Raw genomic sequence first — 23,242 nt, 5'->3', positions numbered from 1 at the left:
GCCCAGGTGAGAATCTCAGGCCCCACCCAGACCCACCCAGTCAGCATTTGCTTTTTAACTAGATGCCCAGGTGACACTGGGGTTGTGACCATGTAGCTTTTACTTGGTCTTGCTCTTCCCTCATGGAAGTTCCATGACAGCCCAGACTGGGCCTACCTCAGCCACTGGGACATAGTAAACACGTTCATTCACGCAATGAATATTTGAGTACAAATGGGTGGTCGATCAAATAACCGAAGAGACCAATCCTGTTTTAAGTGTAAAGAAAAATGCAGGCAAGGATGTAAAGGAAAGATGGAGAGATAGAATATGGGGGGAGGGGTTGGAGGAGAGGGTCTTGAAAGGAGTCAGGTAAGGCCTCTCTGAAAGGGAGGGTAACAGGAGAATAAGACACGATGGCTGAGGAGGAACACATGAGCTAAGACGAGGTCCGGCAGAGGCACAGCGCCTGCCTTTGCCCCCATGAAGTCTGTCCCTGTAGGCTATGCATGTAGCCTATGTAGATGGACAGTCAATATTTGGCTCTGGTGTACAACCAAGGAGCTCCAAGGAGGCAGCTCCAGAAGGCCCCATGCCCTTTATGGCTGCTGGGGGTAGAAAGGTCAGAAAGGCCACGTGTATGGTCACAGCTGCCATTTCCAAGGCTCCTGGAGCTGCATGTGAGAAAGACAGCCCCTCGGGCAGATCTGGCTGGGCGCTGGGACTACTGGCCACAACCCTCCAGCCCTCAAATTCCACACGTCTACAGTTGCATGCCAAGTAGAAACGTGCAGATTACTCACTATTTTCAACAAGTTGATCCAGGAGTTTGTGGGCAGCAAGACATCCAAGGGTCCAGGAACCCAGTCCAGATGTTACCCTACAACAGCGCACTGGCAAAAAGGAGACAAATGACATGTGTTAGGGCAGGTGGCCATGTCAGTAGGGATGCAATGTGTGCCCTACACCAAAGGACACCAGTGGGGTTCAGATGAGAGAGTGGGTAGAAAAAGAAGACTCCCAAGGCAAATAGTCTCTGAGCACCTTGCAGTCCTACAGCAGACAACCCCTCTGTCCTCAGTCTTGGGAGGGGCACCATCCCACCCCAGCAGCTCCTAGAGCAGCCTCTCTACAGATCCCCCCAACATGGGGCCCCAGCTGCAAAGTGTCCTTGGCGGTCATTGGATCCATCCTGTCTTTACAGAGGAGAAAAATCAAGACTTCAAGGGGAGCTGCCTTGCCCAAAATTAGCAACAAGTACTGGCAATACCAGGAATGGAATCACAGAATCAAGTCTATAAAGCTTAAATTTACCTGTAAAATACTTTCCTTAATAAAACTCAGTTTCTAAATGTTACTCTTATTCCATCTGGCTCTTAACTGATGAAACAAGACAGAGCAGCCTGCATTTCCAAATCTTAATCCTTCCCCTATATTCTCCCCTCTCCCCAATCCCCAAAGACTTCAACAGCCTAAGTGAAACTCCTGTTTTTTTTTTTTTTTTCAAAAACAACATTTAAAAGAAAAAGAAAATCTTAGACATTTGAGTATGAGAAGTATAAAAACTTTGTAAACGAACAAAAAAAATTAACACCTAAAAAGTCTCAATTTAGGAAATATAAGGAACACAGAACCAGAACAAAAGCTCCTTTCCCAGACATTGAGTTTATAGACCCAAGAGACCAGAACACACCCAGGAAATGCTCGGAGGCTCTAAGTAGGGCATTTCAAAAATGGGTGGGCTAAGACTGTGGTCAATGGTCATTCTGTTAAAATGATATGGATGCTCAAAAGGCTAATTCTCTAGGAAAGGAGTCTGATTACGTTTTTAAGTTGATCTTCATCCAATTATATATTTAAACCATAATCATGGAAATAACTCTTTCCCTGGGGTTTTAGTTCCAGCTGACCCTGACAAGTCAAGGCATCCCTAGGCACATCACAGCTAACTCTGCTGTCCTCCCGGTACCTTATCCATAAAAAGAACATGAACGGGGTAAAACTCAGGTGTCCCTCAGCCAAGGAACTCAACAATTCCCTCCCATTGCTGGAACAACGCTGAAAGTACCTCACAGTAAGTTAGCTCACACAAAGCATCATTACTCCCCTACTTTGAAGAAGTCAAAGTCCGTCATTATAAATTTAAATTGCTGCATCTCTTAAGGAAAAGACTAGGGAGTTGGTAATAACAGTAGCTGTATTCTGTTTCTAAGGAGTGAACGTCAGCAGTGACACATCTGCCCCCACCCTCACTAAATGGGTATTTGGATGTGTTTCCCCAAAGGTCCATTATTTATAAGGCAGAAGTTAGGGTTTTCTCTTGCATCAAGTGGAACTTAGGCAGTGAGGTCATTTGTTTTGAAACTACAACAACCATCCCAATTCCCCCCCCCCCCCCCCCATTTTGGCATTCTCCTTAGTTACTCTGGGTCAAGAAAAGGAGATGCAGGTTTCAGACAGCATGTAAAGCCTGCTGGGCCACCCGCAGCACGGTCAAGAATTCCACCCTGGACAATCCACAGTGTAACTTACTGCTCATTTCCCTTTCAACACTCAGGCACGCTCAGACTGCAAAGTCAACGCAGACCTAACAGATTTCAACAAGTCTTCCACAGCTCCAGCCTTCATTTAAAAAAACAAAAACAAAAAAACACCACCTACCATGATGGCTACATTATTCCTTACCCTTACGGAGAAGGAGGGTCCACAAACTCCTCTGGAAGTATCATGGGACTCTTTCACCCAAAAGAACATAACGCATACAGCTTCAAAGAGTTCATAAGCCACCTGAAGTTTCTCTCTGTACATCTGGCTGGACTAAAACGTTATAAGAAGTCCCCTTTTCTAATTCTCTCCAAACTTTCTATGACCCCTTTGTAAATGGGGGTGTGAATGACAACCCCATTTACAAAGTGATACACAAGGGCAGGGCCAACTGAGAAAATTGACTTCTGGTAGCATTTCTGGTGGAAAAAGTCAGACCCGCAGCTAGAAACGCACACAGCAGTTTGAGAGCCCTCTGCTCCTCCAGGCATCCTTTGCCGTTTCTGCAGGAAGCTTCCCAAAGCTATGTTTGTACTTGGTCATTGATTTTTCCAAAACCAAGAATGAAATGAACATCAGGGAACAAAAATACACGTTATTTAGGAATGCATACATAGGTACTAACAATAAGAAAGGCAGGATTGGTTTAAAAAAAAAAAAGTTAAGACACTTGTCACCTCTGCAGTGACAGGGGATCCTGTACTGTATTTGGAACACTGCTTTCTTACCCTGGCTGTGGGCTTCACAGACGTTCAATTTACTCTTCAAACTGTGCCTAGACATTTTATATACTCTTCTATGGATGTGTCACAAAGCAATTTTTTTTTTCTTTTTTGGGGGGAGTTGGGAGTCAGGTCAATGACAAGGACTTCCAGCCCCCATTTAAGACACACCACTAAGCCTGTGGAATGAGGTCTGTGCTTGTCAAAGGGTGGGGCCCACAAAGGAACAGTGAAAATTCTGGCCCCAGGGGCACTGTCTATAAATACATTTTCATTTTTAAACGTCCACGCCCTGGGACAGTCCTGTGCTCTGGGGCTGAGGCCACGCTGACCTCTGGTATTGCCTGTCACTCTGGGAAAAGCTGGTGTTGGGTTTCTGCAAACCCAGTGGTCTTTCCTCTTATATGCTCTGCAAGCCTATTTCCTGTGGCACATTCTGTTACCATGAACTAGCTCAGTAAGTCTTCCTGATCAGCTGAGAAGAGAATGAAGGCCTAGAGGCTTCACAAGTTTGGAGGAACACTTGACCCTTCCCCCTCCTCAGCTGGATACAAAGGCCAGGGTTCCTTACATATTCTCGTCCAGGAGCCTCATTAATACTTGACCTTCCTGAGGCACCTGGGAGGCTCAGTTGGTTAAGCAGCTATCTTCGGCTCAGGTCACGATCCCAGAGTCCTGGGATCGAGCCCCATATCGGGCTCCTTGCTCAGTGGAGAGCCTGCTTCTCCCTCTCGCTCTGCCTACCGCTCCCCCTGCTTGTGCTCTCTATCTCTCTGTGTCAAATAAATAAAAACTTAAAAAAAAAAAAAAAAAAAGATTGAACATACCCAAATTTTCAAAAAACAAAAAACAAAAAAAAACCTTGACCTTCCTCAGGAGAATTCTGCTCATTCAGGGAGTGGTCAAGTGACTGGCTTATCAAAAAAAAAAAAAAATAGGTGAAACAAGTAAGGTCTCAATTCCTAGCCCTTTGCACACACTTACCAATATCATCTTGGCCAAATAAGAAGAGCATGCAATTCAGAAACGAGCCCTGTTTTGCAACAGACAAAGCTGCCACTTTTATTTTTTGGTTATAATTGCCAAACATTGGCACCAGGACATTCAACAACATTTTCACTTGTTTGGGACCGCTTGGACTGATACCCTGGGTAGACACAGCGTAGCATGTGCCTTTAATAAAGGAAGCATTGCAGTCCCTCACCTCCGCTTAAGAGGCTCTTCTCCTCACTCAAGCCTGGTTTAAAAAAGCAAAGCAAAAGCCTAAGTAAAAAACAGAACCCACTCTTTAATAGGTCACTGTCTTTAGAAGTTAACATTCCACTGGATCCTGCCATCTCTGGAACCCAAGACAGGCCTGGCTTTCCTGTGTGTGCATGCATGGATCCCAGTTTGAGTGTGTGTAGATGTGTGTGAGCATGCATGCAAGTGTACGTACATAACAGGCCCAACATTCTTCTTGACAGATTCAAAACAATAGCTTCCAGGGAAATCATCGCTAGGAGTTCAGGAAAAGTAAAGGCCTGCCAATTCCAGGAGGACAAGGGTTTCAGCAACTAACAAGGGAACAAAATGATTTCATGCCCCTTTTGCACTGAGACTCTAAGTGGGATCCTTCTCAAATTCAGAGTGCTCGCTCACTTACAGGCACGGTCACTGTTCCCACCCACTGTGACCCAGAGGGGAGAACAGCCCAACCTGGAAACAAATTCCAGAGGTAGCTTTTTTATGTTTAACCCAGACAATCTGCAGATGAGACTCTTCAGCCAAGGAGGGGGCTGACACTCGCAATGAGGAGCAAGTCCCTGGCGTTAGTCACTCCATCTAACAACTAGTTCCTTTCCATCAAGGCCCGGGCCAGGACTGAAAGTAGACCCTCCAACGACAGCCCTGCATTTCTGGGGCACGGGACTGTGCTCAAGTGTAAGTCCTAGTGACTTCCACATGCCTTGGAGAACACAGGCAGGAAAAGGCCACACCTCCAGGCCTCAGGGTGCCTCTCCCCAGGTGCCCTGGGTAATGGGATGGCACACAGTCCTGAAGGGGTGGGTGAGAGGCATGAATGTAGCTCTATTCCTGTAGCCCTCACGTTTGCCCCTTTTATTACACACCCAGATGACAGGCACGTGCTGAGTGCTAGGAGAAGGTGGTAGTTCCTTTTAAGGTGAAAAAGTTTTAAAGATTCTTCCCTGCAAATGCGCAAGCACTCGTGCGCATGCGCATGCACACACACACACAACTAATAGTTGTACTTCTGGTATCCTTGGAGATAGGAGATTAGGATAAAAATGCTCTAAAATAAATTTTTAATTAACCCCACTCTCTCCTACATACATTTTTAAAATAGCAAAGTAATTCCAGGACAGTTTTATTCCATATGCAATACTTGACACAGAAGGATTAAGGATCCCGTGACTAACTCCCACACACAATAGCCTGTGTTCTGCCCCAAACTAGGGCTGGGGGAGCGGCTGGGGGATTAAAATGACCCCAAAAAAGCCCCAAAATACTGGCCATACTTCAAGGCTAAGCTGTTAGAAGGCAACTTTAGGCCCCACGCGAAGGTAGGAAATATTTAAGTAAGCCACAACCCGTCGTGTCAAACAGCTGGTGGTCTTGTCCAGCGCCCCGTCCCAACCAGCGCTCCCTCGTACGCTCTCCTGTAATTCCCTGTGCAGGTTTTGGGAAATCCCCACCAGCGCGCTTTTCATACTGGTCTAGAATCCTAATCCTCTCTTCTCTCCTGTCTCAGCTTGGAGCTCCTACAGAGCAAGGACTGCCCTTTCCTGGAGGCATCCCTTGCACCTTACACAGGGCACCCAGTAGGCTCAGAGCCAGGGAACAGTGAAAAGAGGCAGTAAGGATTCTTTACAGAGAACTTCACAGACAACTAACAGGAGTTAAGAATTTGGGGAGGAAGAAGAGTATGACTGGACCTCTTCTGAGTACAGCCTGAGTCCGTGATTCCACATTCAGGTTTGAAAACTTACAACTGAAATAAAGATACAAGAAAAAAAAGGGGGGGCACCTGGGTGGCTCAGTCGTTAAGCGTCTGCCTTTGGCTCAGGTCATGATCCCAGCGTCCTGGGATCGAGCCCCGCATGGGGCTCCCTGCTCAGTGGGAAGCCTGCTTCTCCCTCTCCCACTCCCCCTGCTTGTGTTCCCTCTCTCGCTGTGTCTTTCTCTGTCAAATAAATAAATAAATAAATCTGAAAAAAAAGAAAAAAAAAAATCAACAGTCTTCCCAAAGGCCCAGGATACATGAGCAGCTTGGCTTCCCCATCAATCAGTCTGACAGCAGCAGAAAGACCCAAATTTAGACTCAAAGGTGTTCATTTTCTTCTTTCCTGTGCCTTTCTATCCTGTCTGTAGTACTGCCTTCTCTACCTCCTTTCTCCCTTCTCCACCACACTGAGATTTCTTACCTTGGGATAGGAAGCCCTGCACAATTAGACCCCTACATGATTTGCCCCAACTCAGCCCCTTCCCACAGACACACACACAGACACGCCTCCATGAGCCACAAATCAGGCTCCAGAATGTTCCGGGGAGAATCCCACCACTTCCTGCCTTCCACTCACCCACTTCGGGGTCTGTGCTCAAGTCACACTCCTTCCAGGAAAGCCCAACCGGCATCACCAGATATAAATCTACCTTCCCCCCAAATCCGGCTCACATTCCTTCCCAGCCTCTAAGACAATCCCTCTGATGCTCCCAATCAAAATGAGTCTTTCCTTCCCCTACATGCTGTCGGCTTTTGTCTCACTGTCTCACTATGGGAGACCTCAAACCTCTCACCTCCCTGAGAGTTCCTGACAGGTCAGGAAGCCACCACCTTTACCTGGGTGCCCTACAGAGCATCCAACATAAACCTTGGCCAACAGTGAGGACTCAGTTACCTATGAAGTGACCATGCCTTAATGTTTCAAGGGTTCTTGTGGGTGGCTCTCAGGGTGCCCATTTTAGAATCAAACCACGCACACTGACAGCCTGAACAAGAGGATAGGTTTGGGTTTTTTTTGGGGGGGGGGGGGTTATTAAGAGTTTTACACACACACACACACACACACACAGCACTAACACAAGTATTCAATCACATCAGTCCACCCCATTCAGGCCCTATTTCCCCAAGGGCTGAAGACCCCACTTCCTCTGCAAAGCTGGTGTTCCTCCGGGACCTACTCGGAAAGTATGTGACTTTGGAATACACAGGCACACTTTTCTTTATGAAGGACACAGCTTCTGGGGAAGTAGCATTGTTAAAGCAACTATATTTATACATTCATTCTACAGCCACGGATTTCTTGAGACAGATCAACCTCCACACTTTTTCTTCTGATTCACTGGGTGCGTCCTGTGGGTCTAGAATTTACACCATTCCCTTGATCCTAAAATGCATTCGCTTATGAACAGATAGAAATGGCAATGTTGTTAATGCTCATCTCAGATGAGAAGTCTGCATACACGCTCCAAGGAAAATAAGGAAGCAGTGTAGGACCCCAGTCAAGAAGCCTCTGGAATCTTTTTCCAAACACAAATGTTTCTCATTTGGTCCAGGCTCTGTTTCAATTACACGCCAAGAAAAGACAAAGAAAAACCCCTGCCTGCATGAAGACATTATAAATTATCTTTGTTACGTCACATAGTAAAGTTGCCTCACATAAGGTAATGTTGACAAATGGTTACAGGAGCAGTTTTACTCAGCAACTGCTTTATTCCTAGGTGTTCTTCATTCCTAGGTGTCTGCCAGTCACCCGCCTTATTGCTCTCCAGAAACCAGATAGTGTGGGGATGTGGGGTCCCGTCTGAAGCTTTTGACGTTAATTTCTAAAGAATGGTCACGAACATCAACATCAAAAAACAACTCCTTTGTAACATTAAATAACTTCAGAAACAAAAATTGACTGGATGGAGTGTCTTACTCTTCTAACTTTCCCCAGCTAGGTAATTTTGCCAGTCGGTCATTTTAACTTTCAACATTGACTCCAAGGCCAACTTCATTGATGCCATTTCAAATAAATTTATAAAGCATGCTATCTCCTCTGGCACATTTTGTAGATTAGGTCAACTCTCAGGTAATGTGCTGAAATCCTTAGCGTCCCACAACAACACTAGGCCCATCACCTTTTCAGTGTTGTTTACAGGCCAATGCAAGCCAAAAGTTTTCCCATTTAAGCCAAAAGGAAAGAAGGTAAACTTTGAAGTATGTGAATTCTTAAAGGCTAAACAACCTTTATTATCATGATCCCTTTTCCCCTAAGGTCTTCTCTGTTGCTGAGCATGTTGCTGAACTTACCTTAGATTCTACACCAAGGTTTTTTTTTATTCCCACAAGAAATTTTACATGTAGAAGTAATTTTGGAGATCCCTGGGCCCATGACTTGGCAAACTCTGCCAGAATTTTCCAACAAAATGTGGGGGGGGGGGGGGGGCGGGCAGGGAAGCACCTGGCATGGAGAAGAAATTCACAGCAAGCATTAAATTGCCTTCATTTATTGAGTTCAATGTTCTAGCTTAAATTCAGATCATGCAAGTTTTGCACTTATTCAATACGTGCATGCTTGCTTTCATTCAAAAGTAACCTTGCGTCTTCCAAATTTCCTGAGCAAAATCAAGGCTCCAGTGAGAGTCTTAGGTTTATCCTATGGTCTCATATACCTTGCTTCACCACGCAGCACTTCACCCCCATCCAGGAAGCAGGAATCTTGACTGTGCCCTTCCTTCTAAGGCTAAGGAATCTACCACCCAAATGTTTGGTGACTTGACCAAAAGAGCATAAGGCTGGCCCAGGTACAGTACCCAGGTCTCCAGACTCTCTCTCTTCGCAGCCACTGATTCACAGCAACTACTGAATGCATCAAGTCATGGTCTACTTCAATTTCTGTGCCCACACCTGCTCTGTATTTAGAGAAGTTTAAGTTGTTAAGCATTCTCTTCCAAGCTTACACCAAGGTTTGCAAAATGGGAGACCAATCCATCACCATTTTCAGATTGCCAAAATCTCCTCCGCCTTCAGAGCATTTTGACTTCTTCCCTACTCACTACACACATTGTCCCCATGCACAACCATTAGCTAAAATCAGAAGTACAAGCTGCTTAGTGGAGACAAGTCCTCTGTGTCCAAAATCTAAGGAGAAAACCACAATTAAATCTGCTCAAGGGAAAACCGTCATCCCAAACACAATGCAATTCGGTTCAGAACTGTGTTTATCACTTTCTTGTAAATGGCCGTTGAGCCAGTTTTATCTACTGTAAGAGCTCTAGTAAACACTATTTCAGCTGTGTAGTTCACATATCAAAACAAAAAAAGGATAGGGTTCAAGCTATCTAAGAGTTGTGTTTATGAATTCCCAGGGTCATCATCTACAACTCAAACACTGGTGGTCAACCAGGAAGAATTCACCCCCAACGGGGGATATTTGGCAATGTCTGGAGACATTTTTGGCTGTCACAACCGAAGGTGGGGTGGTAATGTAGGCTACTGGCATCTAGTGGGTAGAGGCCATGGATGGTGCAAAACATCCTATGACACACAAGGCAGCCTCCACAACAGAATCATCCAACCAGTGGTATGGAGGCCAATGGTACGGAGGCTCAGAACCCTTATTAAAATACAGGAAGCAGGAAGAACACTCAGGCAAAGTCCTAAATCCTAATTCTTCCCATGGTGGGCTGCTTGGTCTGGGCATAGCACCTGAATTCCTAGGTCTCTGGTTCATTGTCATTCAACAATGACAATGCTTGCCCATTTCAGAGATTTTGCAACCTCTAAACTGGATTCAACCATTACTTCTCAAAGCCTTCCAGTATGGCAGTTCAAGCCTGGAGCTACTTATTGTCTCTTACTCTAAAAGGGGCATTTGATCAGGGGCACATCCCCACCAGTCTTCTCTCAGCCCTATCACATTTACATTGGGAGGAGCAGCAATGCTGAAGATAACTTGTTTCTCTGTATCACCACCCACCAAAGAAGTCCCTGGTGACCTCCCAGTTCACAGAAATGAAAAGCAGAGAGTTCCTAGACCTGAGGAGCTCTTTCCAACTCTAAAATGATTCTTTGCAATCAACAAACTAAGGACCAATATGGCAACTGCATTTCAAATTCTATATTGTTACGCAAAAATGCGTAAGCAACAAAGTGAGACAGCTTTACAATAAAAGTAGAAGGAAATGACATGGCTATAATTGCGCTCAACGATGTATATGGTTTTTCCATTTTCATAATGCTTGGCAACCATCAATCAGCCTGCCACCCCAGCTTAGGGGATAGCCTCAGTATCAAGTCATTATTTTAGGGATAGAAAAAAATATGCTGCCACCTTGCCATTCCCAAAACCTTATCTCCTGGCTCTAGCTGAATGCACACCTCCCATGAAAGAGACCAGATTAACTGGGAGGCTGAGCATCTCCATATACTACCTAACGGCCTCTAGAACCAAAGAACACAGAAGTTGTTTTCCAAGTAAAATTCTCACTTTCAGAAAGAGGAATTTAACTTGTCTGATATGAGAAGACTAACATCTTTAACTACCTCTGTAGGTTCATCATTGTGCATGTGTTCCTCAGACAGTCCAGGACAGGGAGCCAGCCATCCAGCCAGCTGCACAGGAATCCTACTGTCCCATCATGCACAAGTCCAAGGGTTCTCCGGATCCCAGGCTGGGACAGAGTAGTGGGCTAACCAGAGAAGTGGGAGAAGACATCCAGAAGAGGAACCAAGAGGGAAGCTGAACTTCTAAGGCTATAAGGCACATAGCCCAGGAGCTGGTGTTTAACACATTTCATTCGCTTCAAACAACAACAAAAACCACTCACCATGAATTTCCTAGTACATCCGTCATCCATAAACCAAATGAGAGAGGTAATCCAAAGATTGGGGAGGGGGAGGGGGAGACCAGTGAAAACACCACAGATGGCAACAGAGGGTTAATGTCCCAGAGCAAGGCTTCCTCTTAGCAAGCACAAATCCGAAATCATAATAAAAATGCTGAAGGACTTAGTCACAAGCCCTCCCCTCAGCCATCAGAAGGAATGGCAAAAATGCTGAGCGAATGCTTGGAGCCAGAACGATTCCATTTTCCTTCTAACTGTGCAAAGAATTTGCATTTAAAATGAGCATTTCATCAGACCTTCCAAGAATGCTTGATATTTGGCTGCTACCCAGAATAAAAGTGATCCTCCGCAACTCCAAGTTTCTAATTATTTACCCGCAGCCCAAGTATCTGGGTTCCCTAGTAGACTGAGGAACACTTGCAGCTAAACACATCTTCCAAGTCAGATAGAACTTAAAACACAGTCCAATCACATGGACAAAATTAAAAATACAAAGGTAACTTCCCAATGACTCAACTCTCCAAGAAACTAACTTTACTTTCTATACAGTTTCACATTTACAAGGAAAGTAGTATCAGGAAATGACGATTTGTTCTAAGAACTCAAAGGACAACTCTTAGGAACATTCAACACTTCTTGTTCAGCAACCAAGGGTTGCATGTCAACCAGAAGCACGGGGTCCTGGAGCTCGAGTGAAGCATGGAGTCCAACGGCAGGACAAGCCCGGATGGGCGCCCCCAGCCAGGAAGGCCACTGCCTCTCCTCACAGGATCGGTCCATGACTAGCACTGCTTCTCAGCATCCACATCCGAAAAACAGAGCTGTCATTTGTTTTCAAGGAAGGAGGGAGGAAGAGAAGAGAGGATTCAGGGGGCAACACCAGCGAGCGCCTCGTCATCCCTCAGCCACTGGAGGCGGGGTCAGAGCAAGGGGAAGTCAGTGGGGGGCTTTAGCCTTGCTCCCTAAGAGGGACAGTTTTCAAGAGTTTAAATACAGCAGAGCCTTTTATCTTTTTTACTCACTATTAGCACTGGAGGGTGGCAAGAGGATACAAAAACATCAGTGGAAGTTCAGAAAAGGGTTACCAGAGCCATGGGGTTGGGGGCGAGGCAGGAGGCCCCCCTATTCTGAAGGGGAGTAAATCCTCCCCAACAGCCACAGGGCCCGTGGCCACCGCCAACAGCCCAACTGTACAACAAAAAGGCAATTCTTGGGATTCTCCAGTTGTTTTAGTGTCTTCTTCCACATCCTCCTCCTGACTATGGGGGTGGTTGCTCTGCGGTCAGGATAGCTTTTCACCAGAGCTGGATTTCCTAACAAGGGCATTTCAATTAAAGATGAGACACAAAGCAATGCAATAGGGAAGGAGAAATCCGAGGATGCAGTCCAGCCTGCAGCCTCCATGTGGTTCCCATTCCCACCGAAGCCTTGCACCAAGCTGGCTTTGTGTTCTCCAGTCCTAGAAGGGAGGCCTGGACCAACTGGCAAAGCCACACCCCCCAGCTCAGGGCCATTTCCTCCTGTTCCTCTCTCCTTCTTCAGCCTACAGCACTACCCCACCCTCCTCCTAAGCACAGCAGCCCCTCTGACTCCGCAGACTTTCCTGCATCCCTGAGGTGGAATACCTTTCCAGTATCCATGCCTGCAAACCCCCAGGCTAGGAATCTCCACCCTCAGGGTCCAGGAAAGGAAATCATGGGCTCGACACCAGGAAGCCAACGACAGTGGCAGATTCTAAAACAGACCTCCCTAACGCATGGGGCCACCAGCCAACTCCATGGCTTACCTTAACTGGCCCGCCCACAGGCCTCTCAGGAGACTGAAGCCAAGGGAGGATCGGCTGTGGGCAGCACAGAGCCTAAGAGCAGTACCTGCAACCTGGCCCTCTCCTTCAGTGAAAGTATACTCTGCAGGGGGCTCCTTCCGTGATTTGTTCACAAAACTCATCAACCCTCCTTCCTGACTCCTACAAAGCAAGGCATCCTGGACCATTACTTCATGTGCTCAGATAGGGTCTAGCCAACACTTGTACTTTCCCTCTTCTGTGCTGACCAGGCCACTCCTGGGCCGGCAGCAATCTCCATCAGAGCTTCTAACTACCTCTAATAAAGGTCCCTCTGTTGTAAATCAATTTCAAAGGATAGTCAAGGCTCAAGGAATAGTGGAGATGTAGTTACCGATTTAAAAAATACTTTACCTTTTTTTGAATAACACATTCATATTCTGGTATCCTATTATTTTTCTGCCCTATAGGGTAGAAAGAGCAATTAAATTGTCTTGACACTGCTTGCCAAATGTAGCTGTGCCACGTGACCATGTGAGTTAGCAGACTCTTTGGTGGTTTAACCACCGTGGCCTCCCATCACATCCCCTGTCACCAGGGAAAGGGGGCAGGAATGAAGAATAGAGTAAGAAAGAAGAAATGCCTAGGCTGAGCAGATCTGGCTGCCTGAGGGGACCACTCAACCCTGCATCAACCCCGCATTTTTTTTAAGGTTTGAGACAGAGAGAGAGTGAACAGGTGCATGGAGGTGGGGGAGGGGATGGCAGAGGAAGAGGGAGAGAGAGCATCTCAAGCAGACTCCCCATTGAGCACAGAGCCCAACGTGGGGCTCGATCCCAGGACCCTGAGATTACGATCTGAGCCGAAATCAAGAGCCGGATGCTTAACTGACTGAACCGCCCAGGCACCCCCTCAACCCCACGTTTCTTATTTGTATACAACCCTTCCCCCACAGAGGTTTCAGACACATTCCACAAAAGGTGCAAAAAAACCAGGACCAACCAGACACGTCTCTTTTGTCCCTTCTTACTACACCCAACTCAGAAGGAGAAGTGACAAGCATAGAAGGACCCCCAACGTGAAAGACTGCAAACTTACCATTTTTAATACCCATCTCAAGGAATGAGGGGAGAGGCGGGCGGATGACCCTGCCTGATCCTCAGCACGCAGAGAAACTGGAGAAAGGCCTGGGCACAAAAGCAAGCTTTGTCCCCACTCTCCATCCCTACGCAAGCCCTTGCTCGGAGGACGATGCCAGCACGACCACAGCAGGGCTGCTCTGGGAGCCGGCAGCCAATAAAGGCTCCATTGTTGCCTCCTCTGAATCTCTCCAAATCCCAAGAAGGGGAAGCCAAGACCCAACAACTGTTGGTGAGGAAGAGTGAATCAGACCCGACTGTCCCGTCACCATCATTTAAGGAAAGATTTCCCCACCCCACCCCACCCCCCAAGCTTTCTGGCAGACCTGCTTCCAAGCTATGGCTATTTATACCAGGACAGGTAGCTCAAGTCATCACAAGCCACACGAAAGAAAACCACCCCAGGCAATTTGTCCTGGGTGCTTCAGGCAAGAGATGACAAATGAGAGGCCCACCTAGAGCCAAGCAGCAAAGGAGGCAAAATAGGACTTGGCCACCCTTCCCTGGGCTCCTCCACCTGGCCGCTGGTCCCCACAAACATTCAAGCAAGCACTTGCCCAGTCACATTGCCACACACCTCCCCTTTGTCAAGGGCCTCAGCTTGTCAGGGCTTTGTAACGGGGGAGGGATGGTAGAAACACCAACACACCCCAGGCGGCCTCCTGCCTCTCCATATTCTGGTACACCTTGTCCGCAGCAGGCGCTCTCCCCATGCGGGGCCCCCCTCTCGGGGAGGCAGCTCATTTGAAGAGGCTCTTCTGACAGCAAGGCCTAAACGCCCGAGATAGACGGGGCCTAGAGCCTCTGCAGTCACCCGCCTCTGCCTTAAAAGAATAGGCAGCTCAAAAATCTCCAGGAAACCCCAAGGATATCACCCTTCCCTACGCTACAGTGCAGACGCAAACTCAACAGCATTACCAGGTTGTACAACAGTTTGTAAGGCACGATGTCCTACTGGTTAAGTCCTCTCCCGCTCCAAACCCCCATCCCACAGCTTGTGGCCTAATGCTAGAACGTCAAGAAGCCCTGTCTGCACGCTTTCCTGCAGTGGGGCATCAAGAAAGGGCAGAGCTAGGGAGAACCTGGGCAGGGAGGCACAAACACAGAGGGCAGCAAGCCCTAGGAACAGAAAGGGCCACAAATGTCCGTACTTCAGTCTCCCAGGGCGATCAGAGCCTCTGAAAGCATACTGACTGTGTGATAAGCCCTCGTTCCCATCCCCATCCACTGGGAATCTAAAATTAGCCGGAAAAAGCATGTCTTCAGCCCTGTGTCTCCTCCGCTGCACCTGGTAAGTGTCACTACCTCCTGGGGCAGTAACTGGTCTTGGGGAGCGCTATAAATACCACCTAAGCCTACCCGATGTGAATTATGAATACCAGGAATAGTTTCAGGGTTTCCAGGCACTGGCTGTGTGACAGGGGTGTGAAATTCAAAGTCGCCTGCGCAGGACACCGACCCAGAGAACACTCAAATCCCTGGGGCCCAGCCCCGCATTCTAAGCCGTGGGGAGGACCCACTCAAGAGCACATCTGCCTCCTCCTGTGTGGCGAGGCTGTTCTCACTGCAGCTCTGGAAATCCAGTAGATGCTCGTGGCCTCTCGCCACACGGCTAGCAAGTCTGACACCCTAGAAGGTCGTCAATTTCAAGTGACCGAAAAGGACAGTAGGCTGTCAGCCTTCCTGGATACTTAGAGCTCATTCAGAGCTTTCAAGGGAGGAGGCGCTTGCAAACAGGAGGCTGGAGGGGAAGCAGATACCAACTGGATGATCCCCGGGAGTTCTTGGTCTCCCTTGGAGCTTGCATTCAGAGGGCGTTTAATTAGATGTTTGTGGAATCGTCTTCAGTTCTTTGCATTTCAGAGGCTCACAGCTGCAGAATCCTAACCCCCAGGAGCTAGGCTGGTGACACGGGTATGGCTAGGGGAGCTTGCCGAAGAGCAGAGAGCCAACAAGGACTCCCGTGGGCCTGGGTGTGGAATAAAGCCCTCAGCGCAGGGGCCAAGGGAGGGAGGGAAGTGGGCTTGGAGGACTGAAGCCTGGGGAGTGTAGACCCATGCAGGAGACAGGAGGCATGGCCAAGAAGGAAAGGTCCTGGGGCGCCTGGGTGGCTCAGATGGTTAAGCATCTGCCTTGGGCTCGGGTCATGATCCCAGGGTCCTGGGATCGAGCCCCATGTCCAGCTCCTGGCTCAGCGGGGAGCCTGCTTCTCCCTCTGCCTCTCCCCCTGCTCATGCTCTCTCTCTCTCTCTCTCTCTCTGTCTTGAATGAATAAATAAAATCTTTAAAAAAAAAAATAAAGAAGGAAAGGTCCCAGGAGAAGGCAGGTCATGGGAATAAGGTGTTCTAGAGGCAAAAAGGAGAGGGTACTACGAGAAAAGGAGGATGAACAGCAAAACCTGAAGGGCTGTGAGATCTGGCCACCGAAGGGTTGTGGGGGCCTTCCAGGCAGGTCTTCTGGGGCAGCGCTAACTGTAGAGGTTGAAGAGTAGGGGCAAGAGGTAGAGATTCATCTTTTTCGAAGTGACCAACCAACATCCAACTGGGCACTAGTCAAGGTGTAAAAGTGAAATAAAAAATGAAGCCTGCTTCATCAGTTCACAGCCCCTGTCTTTTAACTACCTGTGCCCTCCCACCTTCTGGTCCTTGTTTCTTCAGTCTCTCCCACCCAGAATGCCCTCCTCTGCTTTCTGACATCGGACACCACTCCAGGCTCAGCTGAAGCCGCACTTCCATGAACCCCTCTGAGCTCCCCGCAGGCCCCCCTCACTCCCCCTGCCTGCTGGGTAGTCTTCCCTGACCTGCCAAGCGCAGGGATTTGGTCTCCCCGTCTCATCAGACTCCCTGCAGGCAGACTCAAGGTCCTCAATGCTTCCCCATTTCCCTCAGCAGGTACCACATCCCTTTGCCCAAGACAGACCCTCCAAGAAGAGCAGCACATACCACTGTTTTCTTTATAACCAGTTATTTGTCCCTCTTCTTTGCTCAAATTCTTTGTCCTTAGTAACAGACCTAACTGCCCACAAATTACCCCCAATGTCAATGTTTCCCCAGCATGTTTGATGCCGTCAGCCCCTCAGGAAGAGCAGAGGCAGGAAATCAATCTGTCTAGAGGAATGGGGGGGTAGGGAGAGGGAGAAAACAAGATGCTAGCGTCTATCTCTTCTCCGCCGCGCCCCCCCCCCCCACCTCCATCCCATATGGTCAGAGGAAGGCAGGGCCTTGGGAAGAATGCTCTACAAGCCATCTCCTCAGACCTTTACCGCAAGGAGCTCGGTCCTTACTAGGCTACCCTGGGCCACTCTTCCTCGAAAGTGCTGAATAAAGGAAACGAGACTTCCAGCATCTGAGCCAAACTAAGGAGCTGGACCTCATTGGTCAGAACGCCACATCTGCTCCTGCCCCAGCCCTGGCCTCCCAGTGTCAAGCTCAAGTGCTACAGAGTTAAGGCAGAAGGAGACATTCTGTGGAGGTGGTGGTACAGACCCAGGACCCAACTTCTGAAGTTTTCACTCTGAGGCTCCTGCCTGACGCCCCACCTCTAACAACCAGACCTAAGGATGATCCCATACCCCATGAAGGTGTCCCCCCAGCTGGGTCCCCGAGTCCTCAATGGGGCACCTGGCCAGAGAATGAGCAGCCCTAAAGACAGCAGGCCCCCACGTGCCCATCAGCACAGCCAACCAGCTTCCTCCAGTAGGCCTAGAAGCTAGCAGCACTGTACATTAAAATGTCAGGGTGTCCCCAGTGCATGGGGGCAGCAGTTGAAGGCCACTTTTGGGGGCCCAGAGGCTTCCCTTCTTCCTTCTTTTTCTCCCTCTCCCCTACACAAACATTTGCTTGAGGACGGCTCTATAAACTGACCTCAGTGGAAAGGAAACGTCCAGAGTACAATCAGGGTTGAGTCATTAAATAGCACATAGTCCCTTGGGGAAGAAAGAGGCCAAAATGAGCCACAAACTGCTAGGGCTTCAAAACCCCAAAATAAATCATGTACATCTTTACTGTGAACAGAGTAACAGGTCCCTCAGGGGACCTCTTTGGCAGCCAACCCCCTCTGCTCTCCCCCATGTCGCCAGGGACCAGGGACCCCATCTGCAGGTGGGCCTGGCCTCTGGAGAAGAGAGCCAAACACTGATTTTCTCCACCTACCCACCAGCAGCTACAGGAAGGGCTCACACTGTTTGCAAACCCTGAAAACTATTATTTTCTCTCCTCCAACACACCGAGGAAAAAAAGCCAGCCAGACCCAGGAACCCAAATCCAAGGGGGAGGGCAAGGGAAAACAGCTACACAGAGAACAGAGAAGGAATGATTCAGCGTCAGCCTGACTTACTCAAGGCAAACACTCATCATCAGTTGCATTCTTGTTGAATTCACACTTGGAAGGCTGATTCAAAGTAGCACCACAAGAATAAATCTGAGGACCATTCACTCTTGAACAGGAAGGGACAAGAGGGAAACGAAGCATCAAGTTTTGATTTTTCACACTACATAAAACCACCCCTCCACAGCTGGCTCTATCAGTCAACAAGAGAAACCACGGCCAGGGCAGACACACAGCTTGGCTCTGGGGAACCCCTCAAATACTCCCCCTGGATCCATGCTAGCAGGTATCCTGAAACTGCACAGGAATAAGTGCCCTAAGATTAGGGGTCCTACTTTTGGTACCTGCCATGAGCAGATCATAGTTTGACCAGCAGGTAAATACTGCCTCTATCTGCAAACATAACCAATGGAAGTCTATGCAGTTACTTTAAAATACAACTTCTGGGATCCAAATTTTTTAACATTCTACCACAAGCCAAATAGCCTTTCGCTCTCAACCTGCCATCAAATTCACCCATCTTCGGAGATCTTTGTAGCCAACTCTATGGCCTTTCACTCATGAGCCACTTTATTTTGTGTTCATTGGGTTGCCCAGATTTTGGCCAATAAAAATACAAGATACCTAGTTAATTTTCAATTGCAGAGAAAGCCACAAGGAATTCCTAAGTATGCCCCCATGCAATATAGGGGACATATTTATACTTTTTTTTTTTTTTTTTTGCTGTTTATCTGAGATTTAAATTCAACTGGGAAATCTGTACTTTGTCTCGCAACCTCAGTTCAACATTCTAGAGAAAATGCTGAAGCCTGAGAACAGCCGGCAGCAAATTTTGGGAGCCCCCAGCTGTCGGCTCATTCCACACAGAGGATTAGCTGAGGCAGAACACTGGCCTTGCCACTCTGGACAAGGACAGGCAGAGGGAGGGGGAGGACTGCCTCCACAGGAGAGAAAAGCCCATTCTCCTCTACTTTGATCAGAGGGCTTCCTTAAAATACCAAGAAAAATGTCAACTTCAAAACACAAGCCAGACACAAAAGGACAAATATTCTATAATTCCTCTTAATGAGGTGCAGAATACACAGATTCATAGCAACAGAAAGGAGAATGGTGGGTGCCAGGGGCCGAGGGACGGGGGAACAAGGAGTTAGCATGTACTGGGTATGGAGTTTCAGTTTGGGATGATGAAAAAGTTCTGGTGACGGAAAGCAGTGATGGGTGCCCAACCATGGGAATGTACTTCATGGCTCAAGTGCCAAGTTTCATGTTATGTGTATGTATATATATATATATATATTTTTTTTTTTTTAAGATTTTATTTATTTATTTGACAGAGAGAGAGGCAGTGAGAGAGGGAACACAAGCAGGGAGAAGCAGGCTTCCCACTGAGCAGGGAGCCCGATGCTGGGCTCGATCCCAGGACCCTGGGATCATGACCTGAGCTGAAGGCAGACTCTTAATGACTGAGCCACCCAGGCGCCCCTGTTATGTATATTTTACCACTTTTTTTTTTTTCCCAACTAGCCAATTTTCTTCCCATTTGCAGTTTAACTAGGTTTTTCCCTCTCATAGATCTAATTCATCTCTAACTTCATGGAACAGGTATCCGCTGCTAAGAATCTTACTGTTTCTGAGGAAAGCAGATCAGCAAGACACAGATGAAAAGACAGACCAGGAAGGAGCACACTTGCTGCTCAGAGGCCAGTTCTTGTGCCCACCTGGTTCCACCCACCCAGGCCTCTGAGTGTCCAGTAGAAGCACCCTTCATTCCATACTTCTCCTTCTCCCTTTGTGTGTTCTAAGGACACGTCACCATCTTAGGCCCAAGCTTCAACACTGCCTAGAAACCGTCCAGGAACTGAGCCCAAAAGAGTGGCGAGCACTCATCTCCACAGGCATCAGGGAGGTCTTCTGGGGCTGGTCAAAGCTAAGGCTCGCCGCCCCACACCATCTTGGACATTGTAACAAAGAAGCAACCAGGCCTTAGGACCCAGAACTGACCTTCAAACAAATAAAGCACAGCCATGGATGATGGACAGTGCAAAGAGAAGAAAGTTCAAGGTCTCAGACACCAAGACCAAGTTCTTCCCCACTCACTCCTATAGTGACACTGCCCGTGTGCACACAACCACCTACCCAGACATACACACACACACACAACCCCCGACTCTAGAGGACCCAGACCAAGGGTCCCATCAAATAGCTATCTGACCTCAAGTTGCTGGTCACCTGCCTTGGCTTGGGGCAGGGGGAAGGGACTGACCCAAAACAAGATTTGAGAACTTCATATATTGTTCTGGAAGGTACAAGTAGAAACAAAAACACAGGCAGAGTCAAGGGCTAGCAAGTATCGTGGAAGCCCACGGACCTTCGCAAGAGCCCCAGGACCAGTTGGAGGCTGCAGCAAAGGTTCCCTGGCTCAGCACTGGTCAATTCCTGGACTGGCTACCAGCACTGTGTAGACAGCTCCTCTTAAGAACCCAGATTCTGGGGCGCCTGGGTGGCTCAGATGGATAAGAGTCTGCCTTCTGTTCAGGTCATGATCTCCAGGTCCTGGGATCTAGCACTGCCTAGGGTTCCCTGCTCAGTGGGCAGCCTGCTTCTCCTTCTCCCTCTGCCCCTCCCCTCAGCTCCTGCATGTGCACTCTCTCTCGAATGAATAAAATAACTTTAGCAAAGGGGCGCCTGGGTGGCTCAGGCGGTTAAGCGTCTGCCTTCAGCTCAGGTCATGGTCCCAGGGTCCTGGGATCGAGCCCCACATCGGGCTCCCTGCTCAGTGAGGAGCCTGCTTCTCCCTCTCCCTGCTGCTACCCCAGCTAGTATGCATGCTTACTTTCTCTCTCTCTGTCAAATAAATACATCTTTAAAAAAAATCTTCAGGAAAAAAAGAACCCAGATTCTCCTCAGGCCTTACTTGCCCACCCTGCCTCTGGCCTGACCAGATGGTTAAATGGGCACAATTACCCCTCACAGCCATCCGGCAGAGGTAGGCTGGGGTGCAGCAAGCTCAGGGTGTCGGAAAGATAGTCTGAACAGAGATCTTCTAACCTCGAGTCCCTCAGAATCCAACCAGTGATTCCCATTTCCATCCTGATTCCACTTCTGGCCTGTAATGGGGCTCAGCAATCGTCAGGTTTGGCAAGAACCCGAGGCCATGCTAAAAGGAAGAATCGGATTCTCACACCACATCTAACATACTGAGAAGCAAGATTTGAGCCTAAAAAGATAAAAACGTGATGAAGACTGTAATGATATAGGGGAATGCTCACAAATAATGTGAGGTTGGAAAAAAGCTGAATTCCCAACTACATATTCTGTGGGGGTCTATCTATGCTATTTATACACCAACTGAACTTGTTCCCAAGCTCACCATGAAATCTGTCTCATATACCTAGTGATCTGGATCCTAGCGACTTCTGAACTGGCCTGGTCTATCAGCTGCAGTACACCTGAGTGACGTGGTTACCTGCCTCCGTCTGGTAGAAGACAACAGTTCAAAAGGGGACTTGGGGTCCAGCTACGGAAGCACCTGGGGCCACCAAAGGTTTATAAGCAGTAGCATCACACAAATTAACTGTGTGGCAGAACTTGACAGGGAATCCCAATCTTCCTACTACCAGGACAGAGGAAACCACAAGTAGGAAGCAAAGGTGGGAGAAGTGTTTCAAGAAAATAAAGACAGAAAATCATGGGACGATGCATGCTCGAATGTGAACGCTGAGCTTAGAAAGTACAGCCACTTTCTGACCTTCTCTTGTCCTTTCCATGCACGGTTTTGGCCAAGGTTCTGTTGCTTTTGTTTTTAAAGAAAATCTGGCACTCTCGAGCCAGTGACTCTCAGCACTGGCCCGGTCTCGACAGAGCAGGTGCTGTGATCTCTAAACTCCCTTTCCTTCTGCCAGCTCACCTTCCTTCTGGCTGATCAAGCACCTCCTTCAGGCCCTAGGCTCCTGGCAGTGGGGAGAGCAAGGAGGAGGAAGAATGTCAGCATCAGGACTAAACTCTGGCACAGACCATCTTTTGGAAGCAAAGGATTCAATTATAGGAAAGACCTCCTTGGACCCCTTATGAGAATCCACAGCACCAGGCACCCCGCACTCATCACCCACCATCCATCTGGGCCCCTCCTTTAAGAGTTGGTCTATCTCTAAGGCTTCTCTTGATAAGTTAAGCCACTTCATTTCAAGCCTTGAAAACTAATGCTCTCTGACACTCCATTCTTCCTACTGCCATACAGTTTAATACCCAGCATTCAGTATTTTATATTAAAACCGGTTATCATTTTTGCTACACATCAAAAGCCAATTTCCCCTAAAACTGCGAAGCTGAGATACCACCAAGGAATATAAAGAGAGTTAAGAAGCCAGTTGCCCTGCAAAACTATACAAATAATGCCCTCTCCCCCTGGGGGGTGGGGAACAGCCCCCCACCCCCGACAACTAAAAGGAATTTTAAGATGGAACATTCTCTTTCTCATCTGCTAATAGGATACATTGCATTTTGACATTTTAAACTAGGTCAGTACTTGGGTTCTGATGTTGGGCTTTCAAAATACTTCCTTGCTTCAGATTTGCGATAACAGAGTGGTAAATCTAGAGACCCTTTCCTGAATTATTATTCCTAACATCCAAAGCCTATTTATTTTCTCTCAGTTAAATGCCTATGCTGCCCTTTGAAAAATAAAAAGCATCTCTGATTAAAAATAAGCTGCACCATGTGATTGAAACCTAATGTCTTTCCCTGCCGTGCATTTCAAGTGTTCTAGCCCTTCATCACAAGTCATCAACCTGTCTGCTCTCTGTAACGCATTTTTCCGCATGAGTTTTGTAAGAGCTACGTGACCAAGGGCTCTGAAAGGAAGAGCAAACCCCCACAGAATAAACCAAATGAAGAGACCAGGCCCCTTCCAGCCTGC

General features: G+C 47.9%; 1 protein-coding gene across 10 annotated transcripts in view; it reads right to left on the bottom strand.

The window, feature by feature from the left end:
* The window catches only part of TLN2 (talin 2), a 429,909-nt gene that overhangs the window by 357,418 nt on the left and 49,249 nt on the right, over positions 1–23,242 (bottom strand). For all 10 annotated transcript variants that reach the window (XM_034994419.1, XM_034994414.1, XM_034994422.1 and 7 more), the window contains exon 2: positions 783–872. The gene's annotated coding sequence lies outside the window, so the exon portion shown is untranslated. The remainder of the gene's footprint in view (positions 1–782; positions 873–23,242) is intronic.

This window comes from Mirounga leonina, unplaced genomic scaffold (genome assembly GCF_011800145.1).
Source record: "Mirounga leonina isolate KUSES-001 unplaced genomic scaffold, KU_Mleo_1.0 Mir_91, whole genome shotgun sequence".
NCBI classification, from domain to species: domain Eukaryota; kingdom Metazoa; phylum Chordata; class Mammalia; order Carnivora; family Phocidae; genus Mirounga; species Mirounga leonina.
This window is presented reverse-complemented; position numbering and strand designations above follow the sequence as displayed.